Below are 22,755 nucleotides of genomic sequence, written 5' to 3'. Positions count from 1 at the left end.
GTTACGGCAGCTCTAGCAAATGAATATCCCATCCTTCGAGGCAGAGTGAAATCTACCTCCTTTCTCAAACTGTCTTTGATTAGCCTGGCATCAGTGAAGTCGTGGTCTCAGAAAACCTAGTGGCTGAGAAAGAAGGACATCCCGCAATCTGCGACCATGTGGATGGACCTCAGGTACATTATGCTAAGTGAGATAAGTCAGACAGAGAAAGACAAGTACTGCGTAAGTTCACTCACATGTAGATTCTAAAAAAGCCCAACTCATAAAAGCAGTAAAATGGTGGTTACCAAGTGATGGGGAGTTGGGGAAAGGACAGATGATGTTTAAGGGTACAAACTTATGATCAATACTAAATAAGCCATACAAATCTCATGTTCAGTGTGGTGAAAATGACAACAAAATTGTATTATGATCATCAAACTTCCTAAGACTTAATGATTCCAGCCACTAAAAAGAAAGGAAAATTAGGTAATGTGATAGAAGTGCTAATTATTGCTATACTGGCTAATATATTACAGTATATTAATATATAAACTTTAAAAAAAGAACAACCAAGTGTCTAAGAGTCACTTCAATTAATGCAAGGGTCCGAAATCCAAATGCCTACAGGGCCAGGAAGAGAACCGACAGGAGGGAGCTGGCTAAGGACACAGTGCCTACAAATCTGTCAGTGAAATAGACCATCAGAAAAACAGGTCCCCTCTCAGTCACCCCATCTGCTTCCCCTTTCCGCACCTTTATGGAGGATGGGAAACATTCTCTTCTCTTCCTGGCAGTGCCAGGGGTTGAGGCAGCCGTACAAGAGCAGAGAGGCACAAGGTTGGCCCTCGTTCTGCATGGGGTCCAGGAGCCCATGAGGAAAGGGGCTGCGGAGAGCCGGGTGCAACCCTGCCCTGTGCAAAGGGCAGCGCAGCTCCAGCCAGCTGTCACCAGGGCCAAGTTGAGGCCCCAGGGCTGCTAGTTTTCCAAACTGTCAAAAGAAACTGGAAATCTAGATTTAAAACAAAACAATAAAGCTGATTTTTAAGCATTGGCAACTAATTTGAAAATTCGGGGGAGACTTCCCTGGTGGCACAGTAGCTAAGACTCAGAGCTCCCAATGCAGAGGGCCCAGGTTCGATCCCTGGCCAGGAAACTAGATCCCTCACGCCGCAACTAAGAGTTCACATGCCACAACTAAAGATCCTGCATGCCGCAGTGAAAACTGAAGATCCCACGTGCCGCAGCTAAGACCTGGCGCAGCCAAATGAGTAAATAAGATGTTACAAAAATTTAAATTCTGCTAGCCACTTGACACCCTTTAGGATGACTATTATAAAAAAAAAAATCAGAAAGTAAGTGTTGATAAGGATGTGGAAAAATTGGAACCCTGTGCAGTGTTGGTGGGACAAAAGACAAATACTGCATGATTTAATTTCTATGAGGTGTGCAGAGTAATTAAACCAGACACACAGAACAGAGGATGGTGGTTGCCAGGAGCTGAAGATAGGAAGTGGGGATGGGGAGCTACTGTTTAATGGTGGAGTGTGTGTGTGTGTGTGTGCGCGCGTGCGTGTGCACACTCAGTTGTGGACTGAGTCAATCCCATAGACTGCAGCCTGCCAGGCTCCTCTGTCCATGGGATTCTCCAGACTAGAAGGCTGGAGTGGGTTGCCATTTCCTTCTCCAGGGGATCTTCCCAACGCAGGGATCAAACCTGCATCGGCAGGTGGAATCTTCAGCACCGCGCCACCTGGGAAGCCTGTTTAATGGGCACAAGGTCTCCGTTTTGCACGAGGAAACCTGTTCTGGAAATGGATGGTGGCGGCAGTGGGAAGCAACACGAATGTGCTTAATGGCACCGAGCTGCACACCACAAATGATGGAGACCGGAAATTCTACGCTGGGCACATTTTGCCACACTAAAAAAATTGGGGAAAAAAACCAACCACAAAACCTGTGCTGGCTAAAATTGTAATTGCCAAACAAGATCCACATAAGGGCTCCATTCAGGCCACAGGCTACCAGTGTGCAAGCTCTTGTTTAATACTTAATTTTTTCTAGTTATTTCACGTATGCATGTATTATTCACTCAACTAGAAAGTAGAAAAAGCTATAAAAGTAGGAGCTGTGTCTTAATGTCCTTCAATGTCCTGCAGGTCATCTGCAGTGGACAGCTCACAGGTGCCCTGCGAAGTATCTGATGATACACACACATACTCACACACCACTCACACACACAAACTCACCCCCTCACACACACACACACTCACACAAACTCACACATTCACACATCACTCACACACACAGACCCACACACACTCACTCACATACACACTCACACAAACATTCACACACACACTCACCCCATACACACACTCACACACTCTCTCACACAAACTCACACATTCACACACACAAACCATTTACACACACACATTCACATAATCACTCACACTAGCAACTAATTATTACAAAGTGTGGTATGTGGAGCTGTGAGCAGAGGCACTGCCTCCCAACTGCCCAAGAGTGAGGGAGCACCGAATTGGGAGCACTAAAGGACATCATCTGACGAGAAGGTGGAGATGCTCTGTCGGGAGGGACAGGCTGAGGGGGGGTAGATGAGGAAATTTTCTCATCCCCATCGCAGCGGAGATGAGAAAGTGCTGCAGGCTCTTAAGCAGATGGTGACAAGACCAGAGCGGATTTTGAGATAAATCCTAAAAACTAGAGCCTGGAATGCCCTGGCTGACACCTCAGGACAAAGCTCAGCCTCCCAGAGACAGCTCTGCCGGGCCTCGCATATGTGTGGAAAGAATGGGAAGACTGGGACCTGGGGAAGCACTGGGGGAGCTCGGGGGCTTCGGCGAGAGGGGTGATGAGTTGGTGGTGTGCCCCATTCAGAGAAAATTGCTGTGTGTGTGTGTGTGTGTACACATGTGTGCACACCAGTAGGCACAGTAATTCTCAGCTGGATCCAGGCAAGCTGACCGCCCACAGGTTCAGCACATTCCCCTCTGTGGGAAGAAGACATTTCCCTCTGCTCTTCCAGCTTTGTCTCTAAGAATTAAATTGACATGAGACAGATGAACAGGAGAAAGTCAAACAGAGCTTAATAACATATACATGGGAGAGACTCAGGAAAACTGCATAACCCACCAAAATGGGTTCATAACTAAAACTCTCACCTTAATTATCATCTTCAGGTAAAGCTATAAGAGGATGTTAGGGGTAATGGTATGGGACCTCAAAGGGGAGTCAGGCAACTGACATGGAGACGGAAAAGCAAATATTTGATAGACAAATGTTTGCTGGGTGGGCAGAGATGGTGGGCCATTGAGAGGGATTTTAACAGACTTTGCTAGGTCCCTCCCTCTCCACCACTGGTTCACCCTGCAGTTGTCTATGGTGACGGCTCCCTTCCTGGGACAGGCCCTCTGTCTACATTCTTTGGGCGGTCAGGGGGACGGTCAAAGTTTCTTCCTGAGTCTTTTGGGTCATGATTGTTTCCAGCTCAAAATAACCCATGTGTGAAAGAGACACTTTGTGGGGGGTACATTTTGCTCCCCTCCACTTCCCCTACATGTGTATGCCAACCAGCTCCAGACCCTGGTCAGCGAAGGGAGGTGGTCTTGAGATCCAGCCATCAGATCATCTTTGGCCCCCGGGGACATCTGGAGGAAATACTGAGCACTCTCACTTTAAACGGCCCACGCACTCAGTAACCCATGGCAACCCCTAGAGGCTGCTACAACCTCAGCAATGAGGAGGACTGTACCCAGGGAACTTGGTTCCCCAGATGAGAAATGGCTGAGCCTTGATGATCACAGGACGTGACCACCAACAGTCTGCACGTGCCTGCAGCTCTCATGTTGATGAGGTCTGAAGGGGGAGATGCCCACTCCCCTAACACCCTTCTCTGAGAGAAAGAAGAATCTCAGAAGAAATGATGTGAACAGCAGAGGACACTTCTCTGGTGGTTCTCTGATGGCCAACAGTGACTGGATGTTTCTTAAGTCTATTTCTCTACATTTGCTCAGGGGCAGATCTTCAATCCTGAGACTTGAAACAATTTCTTCAGAAATAAGTGGGCTTTCCTGGTGGCTCAGATGGTAAAGGATCTGCCTGCAATGCAGGAGACACGGGCTTGATTCCTGGGTGGGGAAGATCCCCTGGAGAAGGGATAATTAACCAGCTGCAATTAGTGGTACCTCATAAAGCCCAGAAAATACTGTGGTCAGAAGAGTCCCACTGAAGAGGCAGTCGGGGAGGCTTGGGGCATGTGGATGGGACAGCTGTTGTCAGCAGTCTATGTTAAGATGGGTGACATCTGGGCCGCTGGCCCCAGGGATTTTGTACTTAGCAATGGAGGGGTAACTCTTCATTCCCAATCTTGACTAGTGGTAAAGATGTCAGATGCCCACAACTGATCAGGTGATCGTGATCGATACATAACTCATATCACCATGCATTTCTGTATACAAATGGGGATGCTTCCAAAGAGTCCAGGGTACTGCATAGCCCCATTAGCCTCTGGGTCCCCCCTCTCTCCCTGCTCTGGATAGCATCTATTTTTATTGTATGCCTAAAAAAATACTGCAGTCCTAAGTGAATGGAAGGGCTTCCCAGCAGGCGCAGTGATAAAGAATCAGTCTGCCAATGCAGGAGATGCAAGAGAGGTGCTTGATCCCTGGATCAGGATGATCCCCTAGAGGAGGGAGTGGCAACCCACTCCAGTATTCTCGCCTGGAGAATTATATGCACAGAGGAGCCTGGGGGCCATCGTCCCAGGGGTTGCAAAGAATCGGACATGACTGAGCAAGTGCATGCACACAGGCAAGCAAGAGGAAAGCAACAAAGGGGAGGATGTGGGTTCACACAGAGAGAGGCGCATGGCATCTGTTAAGCACGTCACTCGGTGACAACAATATAAAATAAAACTAAATAGTTAATAATTTTTGTTCCAGTTACCTAAAGACACACTTCACACTAAAACAGCTGCTTTAAGATTGCTGTGTCAACACGGCACAAGTTTTCTCATGCTGCTTCCCCCATTTGCCCACTGTCAGCGTCAGTTAGGAATGTCTTATGATGTGACTGAGGTCGCACAGAGTCGGACACGCCTAAAGCGACTTAGCAGCAGCAGCAGCAGCAACTAACAGAGCTTAAGCAGGAGAGACATTTATGACCTCACATCACAAGAAGTCTGCAAGTAGATGATTTATGGTATTGACTGAGGTGCTCAGCCAAGCTGACAAGGATCCAGCCTCTTTCCGTGTTTCTTCTGCCATCCTTAGCATGCTGGCTGTCAATCTTCATGCTTATCACCTCATGGTCACAAGACAGCTGCCAAAGTTCCACACATCATATCCTCATCCAAGGTGAGAATAAAGTGAAAAGGGCAGTAGTTAAGAGGTTGTTACAACTGAATTAAGAACTGAACCATAACCAACCTAGTGGTAGCTGAGATGAAAGGCAACAAATTTGAGACATGTTTAGAAGGTAACATTGACATGACCATGGTGGCAATGATGAGGAAGATGGACGGAGGTTTCTAGTTTGGGTGACCAGGTAGGTGATGGTGGTGGTGACTTCAATGGAAGCAAAGGGTACAGAAAAAACAGATGTGGTATAAGAGAAAAATAATGACCTTGGTTTTTTTTTTAGTTTGAGGTACTCTAGGGCCATCGAGGTTATGTAGATATTTTATAGGAAACTTAAAACTGCATCCATGGCTCAGAAAAGATGTAACATTAACTATGTCATTAAGGTAGTACTCATCACACAGGTGATGCTGAAACCATGGAGAGTGTGTAGAAAGGAGGTGGAGGGGAGATGATGGAGCCACGAAAGTCTGAAGAGTGGTGGAGAAGTAAAGGACACCCAAAAGGAAAACCCCTGAGGGAGGAGAGAGCATCAAAAAGCAGGGAGAGATCTGCACTGTCCAATGATCTAGAGATCAAGTAAGACCAGGGATATGAAATATATCCACTGTTTCTGGCAATGAGGTAATTGATGACCTCACTGAAAGCAGTTTATGGGAGGGAGGCACTGACTGGTTTGAAGAGCCTTAGGAAATTAGGAAGTGGAGAAAATTCCCTCAGGAAACATGTTTCGAGGTGTGGCCACATGACTCATTCTGGCCCAGGACTGATAAGATTGGTCTTATTGGGGGCCTGGAGATGAGATTTTCCTCTCTGTAAAAGGCAAGAATGAGGACAGCCTGCAATTCCTGTTGTGTTTTCCTGTGTGAATATGTGATGGCTGGATCTGGAGCAGCGATCTTGTGGCCAGGAGGGGAGACATCATTAATACACTGAGGCTTAGCAGAGCAGTAGGATGGGATGAGCTTGGCCCATGGCCTTCACTGAGCTGATAAACTATCCCTGCAGCCACCTACCTCTCAACTTCTTTTTAGATAAGAAAAATAAATCCTTGTTGCTTAAGCTACTTTTATTCTGCTTATAACTGGCATGTTGAACATACTGTTCATGAGATATAATAAAAAATGAACTCTATTATTGCTTCCCACCATCCCTGGCAACTATGGAGACTCGGGTTTGACCCTTGGGTCAGGAAAATACCCTGGAGGAGGAAATGGCAATTCACTCCAGTATTCTTGCTTGGAGAATCCCTGGTAGGCTGCTGCTGCTGCTGCTGCTGCTGCTAAGTCGCTTCAGTCGTGTCCAACTCTGTGCGACCCCATAGATGGCAGCCCACTAGGCTCCCCTGTCCCTGGGATTCTCCAGGCAAGAACACCCTGGTAGGCTACAGTCCATCAAAACTGAGCGGCTAACACACACACACACACACACACACACACACTGGAAACTATGCACTGGGGATAATATCTCCCTACTCCTAGATAAAAGCTCTGGCAGACACATTACTTTTGTCCTCACACTTAGGTAGAAGTATAAATTCTCCTCCAACAGCGAACATGGTTGCAATTTTGTAATTAAAATGGTCCAAGACCAATAAACACACTGAACCTAATTTTGGATCAAATTTCACTTCATCAGGCCTGGGTTAGGCTCAAAGCCCAAGATGAAAAGAGCCACAAGGCTGGATTCTTTCTGTCCACCTCATGCTCCTCCTCCTTCCCCTGGAGCTTACCTCTCACCTGCCTGCTAGGGTACATTTGACCCTTTAGGTCAGGGTCAGGGTACAGGGTCATGAATACTCAAGCCATGGGGTGGATCTTCCTTGAACAAGTGCTGCTAGAAGCTGACTGTGGCTCTACAGTCTCAGCAGAGGTGAAGCTGACTTTCTCATGGGTGCTGCTGTGGGCTCTTAGAAGCTTCTCATCCTTGGGGATCATCATTCCCTGCAGTTCCCTTGACTTCAGGGGATGCAAAAGGCGACGCCAAAGAATGTGCATACTGCAGAATTGAACTCATCTCACACGCTAGCAAAGTAATGCTCAAAATTCTCCAAGCCAGGCTTCAACAGTACGTGAACCATGAACTTCCAGATGTTCAAGCTGGAGTTAGAAAAGGCAGAGGAACCAGAGATCAAATTGCCAACATTCGTTGGATCACAGAAAAAGCAAGAGAATTCCAGAAAAACATCTACTTCTGTTTCACTGACTACGCGAAAGCCTTTGACTGTGTGGCTCACAACAAACTGTGGAAAATTCTTCAAGAGATGAGAATACCAGACCACCTTACCTGTCTTCTGAGAAATCTGTATGCAGGTCAGGAAGCAACAGTTAGAACCAGACATGGAACAACGGACTGGTTCCAAATTGGGAAAAGAGTAAGTCAAGGTTGTATACTGTCGCCCTGCTTATTTAACTTATATGCAGAGTGTATCATGTGAAATGCTGGGCTAGATGAAGCACAAGCTGGAATCAAGATTGCTGGGAGAAATATCAATAATCTCAGATATGCAGATACCACCTTTATGGCAGAAAGCAAAGAGGAACTAAAGAGCCTTTTGATGAAAGTGAAAGAGGAGAGTGAAAAGCTGGCTTAAAACTCAACCTTCAAAAAACTAAGATCATGACATCCAGTCCCATACTTCATAGCAAATAGATGGGGAAACAATGGAAATAATTTTCTTGGGCTCCAAAATCACTGCAGATGGTAACTTCAGCCATGAAATTAAAAGAGCTTGCTTCCTGAAAGAAAAGCTATGACCAACCTAGATGGCATATTAAAAAGCAGAGACATTATGGCTCAGCTGGTAAATAATCCGCCTGAAATGTGAGAGACCTGGGTTTGATCCCTGGGTTGGGAAGATCCCCTGGAGAAGGGAAGGGCTACCCACTCCAGTATTCTAGCCTGGAGAATTTCATGGACTATACAGTCCATGGGGTCGCAAAGAGTCGGACACAACTGAGTGACTTTCACTTCGCTCCACATTATTTTGCAGACAAAGGTTTGTATAGTCAAAGCTATCGTTTTTCCAGTAGTCATGTATGGATGGAGAATTGGACCATAAAGAAGGCTGAGTGTCAAAGAACTGATGCTTTTGAATTGTGGTGTTGGAGAAGACTCTTGAGAGTCCCTTGGACTACAAGGAGATCCAACCAGTCATTCCTAAAGGAAATCAATCCTAAATATTCATTGGAAGGACTGATGCTGAAGCTCCAATATTTTGGCCACCTGATGCAAAGAACTGACTCATTGGAAAAGACCCTGATACTAGGAAAGATTGAAGGCAGGAGGAGAAGGGGACGACTGAGGATGAGGTGGTTGGATGGCATCACCGACTTGATGGACATGAGTTTGAGCAAGCTCTGGGAGTTGGTGATGGACAGGGAAGCCTGGCATGCTGCAGTCCATGGGGTTGCAAAGAGTGACTGGACTGAACCTGTCCTGGGGGCTCCTTCCTCAGCCAGAGGAAGGCTGTGCCCACCTCCAGCTTCCTTCTGCTATGTTGCCCCCTGGCCCCACCCACTGGCTCAACCAAACTTATACCATGCAGATGTCTCTCCTGAGTGGCCCATGGGAAACTGGGCATCCCTGTGGCTGAAACCAACACAGCCCGTGTCTCCTGGGCAGCCACAGGCCACTTCACTGTCTCACCTGTCAATCAAAGCTCTCTTGGGGACCTGCTCTTAGGTGAGGGCAGTAGAACCCTTGCCCCAGGCCATCTGAGTGCCTGAAATCTGAAGAAAGAAATAATTTATAAATATTCTCCTTCTTGGACTTCCCTGGTGGCTCAGACAGTAAAGAATCTGCCTGCAATGAGGGAGACCCAGGTTCGATCCCTGGGTCAGGAAGGTCCCCTGGAGAAGGGAATGGCAACCCACTCCAGTATTCTTGCCTGGGAAATCCCATGGACAGAAGAGCCTGGCGGGCTACAGTCCATAAGTAGTCCATAAGCAAAAGAGTCAGATACAGCTGAGCGACTAACACACTTCTCTTTCTTGCCCCTGTCTCAATCCTTTTCTGTTCTCGAATCAGTGAGAGGCTCCTGATCACCTCCTTTGGAAGTTCTACATGAACGACTTGGCTTTAGAATTCCATCTTTTATATTCTGGTGGTTTCCTCAAAACTTTGGTTTAGCCATCCACCCCTGAAATGCTTTTGCTGAGAAAAATAAACCTCTATTGTTTCAGTTCAGTAGTCTCTCACCAGGCACACAAAGTAGCTCAGCCACTTCAGCTGGCTTCATGGCTCTCCTGGCACGATAAAGTTCAAGTCGGTGATTTATAATAGTGAAAAATCAGAAATGTCCAGCCACAGGAGACTCAACAAATGAAACACGCATTTGATGGAAAATTATACAGCCTTTTCAAATGACACTTGGAAAGAATCGAAATATAGGAACATAGAAAAATGTTTATAGTTTGTTAAATTATAGAAGAAAATTGACTTCCCTGGTAGCTCAGATGGTAAAGCGTCTGCCTACAATGCAGGAGACCCGGGTTCAATCCACATTCAATGGGTTGGGAAGATCTCCTAGAGAAGGAAATGGCAACCCATTCCAGCACTCTTGCCTGGAAAATCCCATGGATGGAGGAGCCTAGTAGGCTACAGTCCATGGGGTCGCAAAGAGTTGGATACAACTGAGCAGCTTCACTTCACTTCATAGAGGAAAAAGACTAACAGGAAATATGTCAGAAAGATCAAAATCCACTTTGGTTGAAAAACCATCACATGTACATTATATATGCATAGAAAACAGCTGGGTGAACACACAAGACACACAGGCATCAGCATCTGCCTCTGGGGAGGGTCCTGGGGATGAAGGAGGAGGGGGGTGTGACTTCGGAAGGTATCAGTCAGATGCATATATTGCATTTTCAACTAAAGAAACTGATAGTGTTGTTTTTCTTTTTTTAAGTTTGATATTTTAGAGTGAAAAGGATAAAAATAATTTTCTCTGAATGGAAGATTTAATAGAGATTAAAAAAAATCTTTTTCTTTGTTTCTCCTGTATTGCCAAATCATCATGTGTTACTAAAATAAACAGGAAAGGGGACTTTCCTGGCCATCCAGTGGCTAAGACTCCATGCTCTCCATGCTCCCAATGCAAGGGGCCTGGGATCGATCCCTGGTATAGGAACAAGATTCCATATGCCGCGACTAAGATCTAGTGGACACAAATAAATAAATATTCAAAACAGAAAGAAAATAATCAGGAAAAAAAAGCCACACACCCACAGAAAAATGCCCTCCTTCTCTGTTGCCTGCCTTTCCCTCCCTGAGCAGTTTTAAAGCCACAAGTATTAAGTGGGCGCAGACGGCTGGGCTCCATGGGGGGAGTGGATGATCTCGAGCAGGGTGGCGGAGCTCAAGCACAGGGACAGGACTTGGTGGGGGGAGCCTGGGGGAGGCACTCAGAGCCCGGGATGGGTGAGGAGGGTTTCCTGGCGTGTTGAAGTTGGAGCAGTTGGGGAGGGTGTCCACGCACTGAGACGACCTGGCCAGGGTGACCGAGATTGCAGTAGGGTGAGAAGGGCCGCTCAGCAGATAGGCAGCCTGGCGCTGAGTGTCGACACCCAAAACCCACCCACGCCAGGGAGAGGCAGGCAGCAGAGAGAGGGAGCTGGCTACACATGGAAGTTGGGCAAATGAGGAATATTAGAGACAATGGAAGGCAGTGTTTCACTGTTGGAGAGGAGGGGCAGATACTGAAAGGAAGACAATTTGAATGAATCCATGGGGTTGGACTGGGGTCAGATGTATTGGTGTGCACTCATGGTTTTCAACATATAGCATCCATGTGTGTGTGTGTGTGTGTGTGTGTGATCAGTCGCTTCTACCTCTTTGCGACCCCATGGACTGTAGTAGCCCACCAGGCTCCTCTATCCATGGAATTTCCAGGCAAGAATACTGGAGTGGGTTGCCATTTCCTACTCCAGGGAATCTTCCCATCTCAGGGATCAAACGCACATCCCTGTGTCTCCTGCACTGGCAGGCAGATTCTTTACCACTGAGCCACCTGGGAAGCCTTTTCAGCATACAGAGAGATACAGAAATAAGCAAAGATCTAAATGTATATTTATGTGAATATATGTATAAGCAAATATATATGCTGTCTAAGCTCAGTCTGCTATAATAAAATATCATAAATGGACTGGCTTAAACAAAAGCTTTTTTTTCCTCCCATAGTTCCGGAAACTAGGAAGTCCAAGATCAAGGGTGCAGATCTGACTCCTGGTGAGGGCCCTCTTCCTGGCTTGTGCTGGGTTGGCCACCTCCTCACTGTGTGCTCACCTGGCCCTTCCTCAGTGCACATGCTCCTCTAATCCCATGGTGAGGAAACCACCCTGATGACCTCATCTAACCCTAATCACCTCCCAAAGGCTCCATCTCCAAATACCATCACATCGGGTTATGGCTTCAACATATGAATTAGGGGGACACACACATTCGGTCCATGGCAGGTATATACACAGGTGTATATGTCTCATTCCATGTTACGTGCACACACCCATACATGAACACTGCATCTATTCCCTACCTCTGTCCACTCAGAGGGCCAGGGAGTGATAACACCCCAATATCAGAGAGCAAAGCTAGCACCCTGATCTTGGCTTTAAATACTGTTTTCCACTGAAAGGGACCTGGATTCCTTGCCAAAACTGCCAGTTCCAGGTCTAGGATGAGGAAAGCACAAGATGAACCTGAAACATCTTATGCCCAAACGCAAAGGGTGCTCAAAGAATTGTGAGGACACGTCAGAGGGACACAAAAGACAGCTCGAATGAGTTCCCAGTGGTCAAGCAGGGGACAACACGTCCTTAAGATGAACAATTGTCATCATGAATTGGAACCTTTGAATAAAAGAAAAAGCCATTAACCCCTACTGATAGAAGTAAATCAAAGAATAAATTGAAAGTTTTCAGAGAAAACAGGAGGCGCAAAGTAACTTCCCCTAAAATACTTGTTAATTACCAAGAGGAAAAAATATTTTTATAGTGGTGGAGCCTGGCAGACACCACCTTAATCGAGTGTTCAAAGCAAAAGCATCCATAACGAGACACAACAAAACTGCAGCCCATCTGATAGGACGCAGTGAGAACACAGTGTCACTTCTGCGATATTCCTGCCAAAGATGGATACGCCAAATCTAATCACGAGGAAACACCAGCTTGGGGGACTTAATACAAACAACTGTAATCTTCAAATGCGCCAAGATCAGGAAAGTCAGGGAAAGATTAAGGAACTGTTTCAGACAGGAGACAAAAAAAGAGAACTAAATGCAGCTCATGCTTCTGAACTGGATCCTCCGGCTGCAAAGGACAATACCAGGACAACTGGCGAAATGTGAATGGGGCCTGAGGAGTGGACGCCAGTAACATCTCCATTTAATTTTCAGATTTTGATGGTTGTATGGTGGTGGCAGAGGAGAATGTCCTTATTTTCAGGAATCACACAGTAAAGTCTGAGCAGGTGACTGGATTTCACTCCCAAATGGTTCAGGAAAAATAAAATTCTTTCTACTAAACCTCCAACTTTTCTCCAAGTTAGTGATCATTTCAAATCTTTTTTTTTTTAACCAATAAATTCAATTTACATATATGAGTTGCTGCTGCTGCTGCTGCTAAGTCGCTTCAGTCGTGTCCGACTCTGTGCGACCCCATAGACAGCAGCCCACCAGGCTTCCCCGTCCCTGGGATTCTCCAGGCAAGAACACTGGAGTGGGTTGCCATTTCCCTCTCCAATGCATGAAAGTGAAAAGTGAAAGTGAAGTCGCTCAGTCGTGTCCGACTCCAGTGACCCCATGGACTGCAGCCCATCAGGCTCCTCCGTCCATGGGATTTTCCAGGCAAAAGTACTGGAGTGGGGTGCCATTGCCTTCTCCATATATGAGTTAAATATCCCTAAATACAAAATAGGGCTTCCCTGGTGGCTCAGCGGTAAAGAATCTGCCTACAATGCAGGAGACATGGGTTTGATCCTTGGATCGGGATGATCCCCTGGAGAAGGAAATGGCAACCCACTCCAGTTTCTTGCCTGGAGGATCCTACAGACAAAGGAGCCTGGTGGGCTACAGTCGACAGGGTCACCAAAGAATCAGACATGACTTAGTGACTGAACAACAATGATGACAAAGACAGAATAGGTATGTTATGTACTGCATGTTTACTTTATTTGTGCACGAACAGGGCATAAGCAGACCATCTGTATACACAGCACAGGGGCCTAGAAGCAGACATAGACCACCCTGTGCTGAGTCGGGGGTTGCAGTCCCTGGAGACCCGAAGAGGCTCTGGAGAGATGGGCCAGCCTCTGACAGCTTCCTGACTGCAGCTGGAGGCTGGGCCCCTCCCTAGAATATCTAGCTCTACCCTCCACCCTCCCACCCTCTGTCCGTTCTGAGAGAACAGCTTCCAAACATCCTAGAAGATTCAGAAATCAGAAATTCACAATTGCTGACCTCAGAAATCATTGAAATCCCAAACATTCTTCTATTTGAGGATCCCCGGGGCATGTCCCAGACAGCCTCATACCCCTGATGGTGGCACCCATTGTGACCTGAGGGTTCAGAGTCAGACAGAGGAGGTTCTATGCTCAAGCTTCTCTGAGTCTGTGCCTCAATCACTCCACGCATAAGATAAGAAGTGGGGGGGACTTCCCTGGCGGCCCAGTGTTTGGGACTTTGCAGGGAGGGATGGGTATAAGTTCAATCCCCGGATGGGTAGCTAGGATCTCACATCTTGCAGCCAAGAGGCCAAAATGTAAAATAGAAGCAATGTTATAACAAATTCAATAGAAGACTTTCAAGATGGTCCACATCAAAAAATTCTTAAAAAGACAAGAAGAGGGCTGTGGTGGGGATGAGATAACATAATCCATAGGCCCCACAGAGAAGAGGGCTGTGGTGGGGATGAGGTAACATAATCCATAGGCCCCACGCCCTGTACCGGGTACATGACAAGCTCAGTGAACAGGAACTGTTTCCCTTTATCAGTTAAACATTCATGTTTCCTTTCCTGGACTCCAGAAATGTGGTCACCACTTCAATAAAAGCTAGAAGTACCAAAAGCCAGTTGGGCTGGGCTCAGATGTGTGCTCTATTTTTAGCCACATGAACTTGGGACCCCAGTGAGGTTTTATGAGACCTGCTTTATGGCTCCAGGCTTCCTTCTGGCACAGGGTGAGAGTGAGGTTACTGGGTGAGGTGACAGATCAGGGAAAGTCAAAGTGAAGGGAAGCTCTTCAGAAGCCACACTGGCCCAGTTAGAGACCCTCATCCCTTGGCAAAGTGAGGGGTTTCTGGGAGGAAGTTTATGCAGACCCTATTTTCCATACTCAGTAATATGTTGTTGTTGTTTAGTCGCTAAGATGTGTCTGACTCTTTGTAACCCCATGGACTACAGCCCACCAGGTTCCTCTGTCCATGGGATTTCCCAAGTAAGAATACTGGAGTGGGTTGCCATTCCCTTCTCCAAGGGACCTTCCTAACCCAGGGGTCAAACCCACATCTCCTGCATTGGCAGGCAGACTCTTTATAACTGAGCCACCTGGGAAGCCCCAGCAATATGTTTTGAACACCGATTGTCTAAGAACAGCAGATAAAGAAGAAAGGAAACACTCAATGAGGGCAAGATGCTTCAGTCAAGGGGGAGCATCATAGTGGCAAATGATGTACAAATTAAATAAAGACACAAGCTGCAAAGTAGGCACCAGATAAGCAAAGGGGTCACTGGTGACCCCACTGAGAGAAGTTGTCCATCAGTTTGGGGGCTGACACTAGTTTTTGGTGGATTAAGAAGCCTGGGGAGAGCAGAGTAGAGATTATTCCTTTAAGACACATGGTGAAGGGCGAGAAGGAGTAGTGAGTGGAGCAAGAGCAGGATGCAAAAAAGTGGGTTCAGGATATTGGCGGTGTGGACAGTGGTGTAGGCTGAAGTGAGTGCATGGAAAAGCAGGCACAGATGGCACCGGACTTGATGATAGAGGAGCAAAGTCTCAGGAGAGGCGGGACGGGGAGAAGTGGGCACAGGTGGGTGGGTCATTGTGGCTGAGTAGAGCAAAGAAGGGAAGAGGGGAGAACCACCAAGCAAGCCTAGGCCTGATGAGTAGGGGTCCGGGGCTCTGGGGAGGGAGACCTACCGGGGAAGGGAGTGTCTTCCTCTGTACCGGCTGCAGTCGGGCACACCATGGCCCAGATGGTGAGGAAGCTCCTGGCATCCCTGCCCCAGGATTGCAGGGAAGCGGTTTCATCAGCTACACCCCTGGCTGCAGGTGCAGGGAGCAGCTGGCCTGACCCGGGGTTGTGCCCAAGCAGGGTGACATGGGCAAGAGCCCAGGGTGAGGGCACAGAGGCTGCCAGTGAGAAGCCCCTCAGGGATGTGAAGGAGCCAGTGGGGAGCTCTGTGTACGCTCTGAGCCCAGCATCCCGCAGAGGGGTTACTCACTGCTGACTCAGACCCAGGTGCTCATTTGCATGTTATTCATTTCAAGCCAAAAAAAAAAAAAAAAAAGAGCAGGAATACTAAGAGCATCTCATTCCCCCTTCCAAAAGAGCCACCCCAGATCTTCGAGTGCTCCTGCGGCTGTGCTCAGTCTCTCTGACCTAGAAATCTTTCCACCTTGGAGGGCTCCCCTCAATCATGCCCACACAGCTGTCTGTGAAATTTGGAAAGTTCATTTCCTCTCCAAGAACACCAAGGTAAGTTTTCATTTTAAGTTAAATGCTCAGAGCATGGCCCTTACTGCTGCCAAATATTCTGGTTGTATCATTGTCTCCTTCCACTACAATGCAACCTCCACGAGGAGAGGGGCGTCGTTTTGTATCCCTGTGCCTAGAACGGTGCCTGATACACAGTAGGTGCTCAATAAACACATTCAATGACTGAAGGCCCTGTTCCAAGCACTTTAACTACACCTTTCCACCCTGGGCCTGTTCCAGTAGAGGACACGGAGATTCAGAGAGGCTAAACGTTTTCCGCAGGTCATTCAGATTGCAGGTACAAAGAAAGCCCCGAGTTTCAGGCTGGCCTGCCCACATGTCATGCAATCATTCAGAAGTTGCTTGATGAGTTTATTGGGCAACCACTCCTATGAAGCTGATTCATGCTAACCCAACTCTGACAAGAACATCCCTGACAAGAAAAAGCAAACGTGCTAATTTACATTCAAACAAAAATAAACTACCAAGGAGCTGAAATGCTCTGAGCAGCTGGATGGCTCAGTCCAGCCCCAGTAGAACACGTGTTGTGACTAAGGAAGGCAGAGGAATGTCTCCAGCTTGGCCAGGAGCCAGCTCTGGGAACTGGACACCAGGAGCCCTACTGGGCTGACTAGTCAGGATCCTGCCTCCAGGAGGACCAGCGTACACTTGGCTGCCTGTGCTCTCCACTTGCCAGGAGAGCCAGCCGCCAGCCTCCAGTGTCCTTGGGTCCTCCCAGGTTCTTATTTGGGGAGAAATGCTTGTTGAATAATGAGTGGACCTTCCCCCTTCCAACTCCATATATGGTTTTCATCGACTCTTCAGTGACTGCTTCTCGTTCATAAGGGGAAACCCTACATGTACCAGGAAGTCATACTGTTTAACAACTCTGACCCCAGTGTCTAGGGAAGCCCATCTCTGTGAATCCAGGCCTCCATTTGGGTTCCTGCCAGTTTGAGCCACTGAGGGTGTTTATGTCCTGCCTATGGTTTGAATTTTGGGGATCTCTTTTATAATTATCTGTCCCTGCAGCTAAAAGGGCACGGGCTTCAAACTACAGGGGAGTATGAGATGGAAGAGCAACCAAAACTACTTCAGAGGGACTTCCCTGGTGGTCCAGTGGCTGAGACTCCACACCCCCAATGCAGGGGGTCCGGGTTCGATCCCTGGTTGGGGAACGAGATCCCACATGCCCCAAGGAAAGATCCCACAGACTGCAGCGAAGATCGAAGAGCCTGTGTGCCACAACTAAGACCCAGCCCAGCTAAATAAATAAATAGATAAATAAATAAAGTAGTTATGTACTAATAGGAAATGATCTTTAAAATATTATATTTTTAAAAAATCACTTTGGGGAGTGACCAGTGGAAGTTTGGAAAGCAAACTTATAATGTGGATGGTTGAGAATCAGAGAAGAATCTAGGCCTTTCCAGAAAGAGATTCTTTGGCAAATGGAGTCCCTTAACTGTTAGTGGAAACCAAGGCATGACTTTGCTTCTTTTCTACTACTTAGTAGTTATTTTCAAGAAGAACATTAAAAAAAACACCAACCCAATTCCCAGTACCTGGGCCAGAGCAATGTAACCAGCAGCAACACAGCTGTTACACGGCTGACGCTCGTTGCTGTCAGCTGCTTTAGTCCAGTTAAAGGCCTGGCAGGGGAGAAGTTCTGGCTGGCTTAGCAAGGAGAGGAATCTGAGAACAGCCATCACAGATGGTGGGTAGCAGATGCTAACAGAGCACAGGGCAGAAGCCAAAAGGGACCTCACTGTCTCAAAGTTGAGCAAAAAAGCTGATAAATACTTGGCCCAGCCAACTGCCAATTATACAGCCCATGAAGCTCAGGAAGCCAGGGAGGGTGTAGAAGTTTCTTTAGTTGATAGCTTTCCATTCTTTTCAACCACAGATTTGTCAGCCTATGTCTTTTCAAGGAGCAAGTATATCAGCTTCAGGTAACCATCCTCACCATAGTATGGCCAAAGAGCAAAGGTGAAAACACACAATTTGCAACTGGGCTCCAGGAGAGTCATTTGCCTCGCAGAAGCTGGGAGTTTCCAAGTAACTGGATGCCAATCATTCAGTCCTTCTATTACAGCGCACGGGGTGGTTAGCAGTGTAGGCTCAGAGTCACACACGAATGCGGCTGACTAAGAGACCCACCGTACCCATGATAAACTTCAGCCACTTGGAACCTGTTTCCTCAGCTGTTAAGCAAGGATAGAAGTGCCCATGTTCTCGGGCGTTGGTATGATCATGTTTGATAGCGAATACAAACCATCTGGCTCATAGAATGTGGTAGTGATGGTTTAGTTACTAAGTCCTATCTGACTCTTGCGACCCCACGGACTGAGGCCCACCAAGCTCCTCTGCCCGTAAAATTCTCCAGGCAAGAATACCGCAGTGGGTAGCCACTCCCTTCTCTAAGGGATCTTCCCGATCCAGGGGTCGAACCTGGGTCTCCTGCATCTCCGGTACTGCAGGAGGATTCTTAACTGCTGAGCCCCACCAGGGAAGCCCCAGCGCATAGCATGGTACACAGCAAATGCTCAAGGAACCTTAGCTGTCACTTCACAGCTATGAAAGTCCAGACGGTGCTGTTCCATATCGTCACAGACCTGCTGTGTCCCATAAATTCCTCCAGCTCATGGTCATACATATCAGAAAGTAACTCTGTATGTACGGCAGCAGAGGCAATCTTATGGTTGAAATTAACAAAAGCTATTATTACCAATTGCTATTATGGTCTTAAGCTACTTGGTCAGTTGTGACTATAGATATTCTCAAGTGTCCATGATAATTTCTTCTATTAGGAGTCCAGGTATGATTCAAAATCAGAAAGCACTGCTTTCCTAGGTAGCAATAGCTTGGGGGCTCAGAGGTTAAAGCATCTGCCTGCAATGCAGGAGACCTGGGTTCGCTCCCTGGGTCAGGAAGATCCCCTGGAGAAGGAAATGGCAACCCACTCCAGTATTCTTGCCTGGAGAATCCCATGGACGGAGGAGCCTGGTGGGCTACAGGCCACAGGGTCACAAAGAGTTGGACACAACTGAGCGACTTCACTTTTACTTTCATTATTAGCTATAATCCAACTAAACAAATTTTTTTACCATCTCTCGTTTTAAGGAAATATAGACTTAGTGTTTTCCCTAAAGCAACACTTGGGAATATGCCAGATCAGTCCCACACTTAATGTAATCATTTTAATTTTCTGTATATACATCTTCAGACATCAAATAGGTGTGCAAAATAACAGTGGGGTGCCCTAAGATTTCCAAGGATTCAGATATGCAAATAAACCAGGGCAGGGGAGGAGCTGATGCATTTACCAAGTCTCCATCCTCTAAATGTTCTAGTTACCATGTTAGTGCACGGTGGGTGCTGGAATGACCAGAAGTTGCTCATCACATGGAGCTGAGTGGAAGTAGGTAAAAAGGCAGGAGAAGGCAAAGGCAAAGAGAGTCCCAGCTCCCTCCTTCACTCGCTGTGACCTTGGGAAACTTGCATGTATCTGAGCTTCAGTTCCACCCATGTACCGGGGATAACAATGCCCTCGGCATAGGACTGGCTCGGCTGAGTTACAGCACTAGGAAAACAAAGTGCTTCGTCAGCACCGAAGCACCACACAAAAGAGAGACGCCACTAAATGCACGTCTTCTAGCAGAGGGTCCGCTCACTCCTGTGCCCACGCCCGCCCCGGCGATGCCCTCCTTGTCTTGCTCACTCCAGCCCGGGATGGCTCTGCCCTGTCCTCAGCATCCCACCACACCTCCGCCCACAACGCCGCCGGGGACAGCCCCTAGATTTCCACCCTTCTCCCTCCCCCCAAGCTCAAGGAATGGGCACACAGACAACTTTCCCCAGAGTTGAAAGTAGTTGAAAGATTGATGGTCGGGGTGGGGAGGTAGAGGAGACAGGGAGGGATGAGAGAGGATTTTTAGGGCAGTGAAACTATTCTGTATGGTACTATTAATGCAATTAGCGGTGGGTACATGTCATTACACACCTGTCCAAAGCCATAGTATATACAAGACTGAACCTTAATGTAAACTAGGGACTTTGGGTGATAATGATACATCAATGTAGGTTTTTCAAGTGTCACAAATGTACCCCCCAGTGGGGAATGTTGACAGGGGGGGAGAGTGTGCATGTGTGGGAACAGAGGGGTGTGTGGAAATTGTTATACCTTCCAATCAAGCTTTTTGTGAACCTAAAACTGCTTTAAAATAGCCTATTTTAAAAAATGATTCTATACACACAAAGAGATCTGCTATTGAGATGGGCTCTGACAAATGTGGATATTTAAGAAATCCAGCTCTTTATTTAACATCAAAGCCAACATCAAGTGTTTATTTAAGAAAAATAACGGCCCCTGCTTTGAATGGGGTGGCGATCTACATAGAATTTACAACTCTAGGCTAACAAGAAACTATATGATGTCCCATAAAACAGAAATTCTGCAGCAGGCCTCACAATAAGCATTTCCAGTTTCTGTGCTCAGAGCCACTAACTACTGCCTAAACACACTAACAGAGAGCTTTGCTGAAACAAACGCAGCAGACATGCTTTAAATAAACCAAAGTTGCAACACATAAATCATTCCTAAAACAATCAAGATATGTTGCTTTCAGCTTCTTATAAACAGAGAATTGCATTGACTTTAGAAAATTATAGATCTGCTTTATACCTTCTGGGTTACCACAATGATTAAATGTACCTTTCTTTTCAGCAAAGTTTTTAAACTACTTTTAATATAAATAGGCCAATTTCATTCTTTTTAGTGATCTACCTTTTTGGATCAACCCTTTCCTTAGCATATGTGCTAAACTTCTTATAACACCTCTCTCCAGATAAAGTCCTGAATTTTAAATGCCATTTCATCCTACCCCCCAGTTCCTCAAAATTATGAAAAAAATATGCAAAATCAACCGTTTAACCATACATGTTCATATTATTAGCAAGTATATTTAAGTGTTTTCCCGAACCAACACAACTGTATTTGGATTCAATGCAAAAATGTTCCATCTGACGCAAAATAACTTGGTATTTAAAAAACAAAGGAAAAGGACCTAAGAGAAGTAGTTCCTCTATTACTGAACCCACAATTAAACCTGATACACTAGAAGAATGACAAGGCGAGAAACATACATAGCGGGGAAATACATAAATGAAAACCAGAGTGACAGAGCAGGAGACAGGCTAACATCACACAGATGCCCACTGATAGACAGGGAGGGATAACAGCATTATGGGCTGTGGTGGAGAGGGGAGGAATTCAGAAGATTATCAATAGATCACAGCAACCATATACGCTAAACAACTAACCGCACATGCTAGAAACTTGGGACTCTACTTTCACTGCCCCAGATCAGCAATGGGATCTTTTTATTTCCTGTTTCATTGTTGGTTTCATCTTGGTGGGGAGGGGGGAACTGAATGGGAGGATGTTTTGCTTTGACTCAACCATACTCAAAATATAAGCTGCAATAACCAACTCAAAACCTACAAGAAGTATTCTTAGGTTTTTCTTTTGTCCTCAGCAGACTATCATCCCGGTGATCATGAAAATAATATGTCACCAAAAAATCCAGCGCTAGAACCCAATGCCCAGTATCTTCAATCACTTAAGTTCATGGAGGGAAAAGGCACTTACCCATCCCACAGATGGCTTTCATCTCTAGGTATGCACATGATGCTGCCTGCCAGGGAAAGGTGGGGAAAAGGATTCATTAACTTAAATGTAAATTGAATACCCAATTCCAGAATGTCATAGCAAGATCACTATTTTTATTGTATATTTATAACATTTTATTTAATCTCCTTAGGCAGTGAAAAGCAGCAGCAGCAGGAGAGTTTATTCTTTGAGAAGAGAATAATAAACTGCAGAGAGTAAAAGTCTCCTTGGAGGATACTATCTTATTAAAAAGCTTCATGAACTTTCGGCGAGACTTGAAAATAAATACACTGTGTAGGTTGAGCACATCCAAGTGAAAATAAGGTTTTTGAAATCTAATGAGAATCACTGGAAATAAGAATTCTTAAAAATAAAAATTCACCGTCAGGTGGAGTGACTTAGACCCTACAATATTTCAGAAGAGTCAGTTTTGAGCAGTTTCTGTTAACAGCTCCAGGTTGCAGGGGGGCGAATCGTGTTGCTTTCTGTTTATTTCTCCATCTCTCTCACTGGGGAGGAGAGACACTGATCACAGGTCCGGGAAGCATCAAAGCAAAGGCGCCAGGCTGAGCAACGGAGCGGAGTATGGGGGCGTGAGGAGCAGGCTCGAGCCTTCTTGGGTCCTCCCAGAGCTCTTATCTCAAGGGCCAGGGATCGATCTCCTCTCTAAACTACCAGTAGCATCCACACCCACCCCACCCCCTGGATTGTCCAAAGTGGCCTCAGAAAGGTTCACAGAAATCAAGAGGACCCATCCAGGAGGCAGCTTGATTCAAGGGCGTAAGTTACATCCAGCCCTTACCCACATGGAGACTGAGGCCAGAGGACAACAGGGAATGCTGGCCATGAAAACAGAACCAGATTCCTTCTCTGGATCCAGAAGCTGTCTCCATCTCCTAGACTAGATGGATAGAGACCAGGGGAGAGTCTTGCAGTGAAAGGGGACAGAGCCATGAGAGGAGATAGGACTGTAACTCCCTCTTCCCTGAATGCAAGATACTTGAAGCCAAAGATTTCATGAAACAATG

This window comes from Bubalus kerabau, chromosome 1 (genome assembly GCF_029407905.1).
Source record: "Bubalus kerabau isolate K-KA32 ecotype Philippines breed swamp buffalo chromosome 1, PCC_UOA_SB_1v2, whole genome shotgun sequence".
In the NCBI taxonomy this organism is placed as follows: Eukaryota; Metazoa; Chordata; class Mammalia; order Artiodactyla; family Bovidae; genus Bubalus; species Bubalus kerabau.
Note: the sequence above shows the minus strand (reverse complement) of the source record.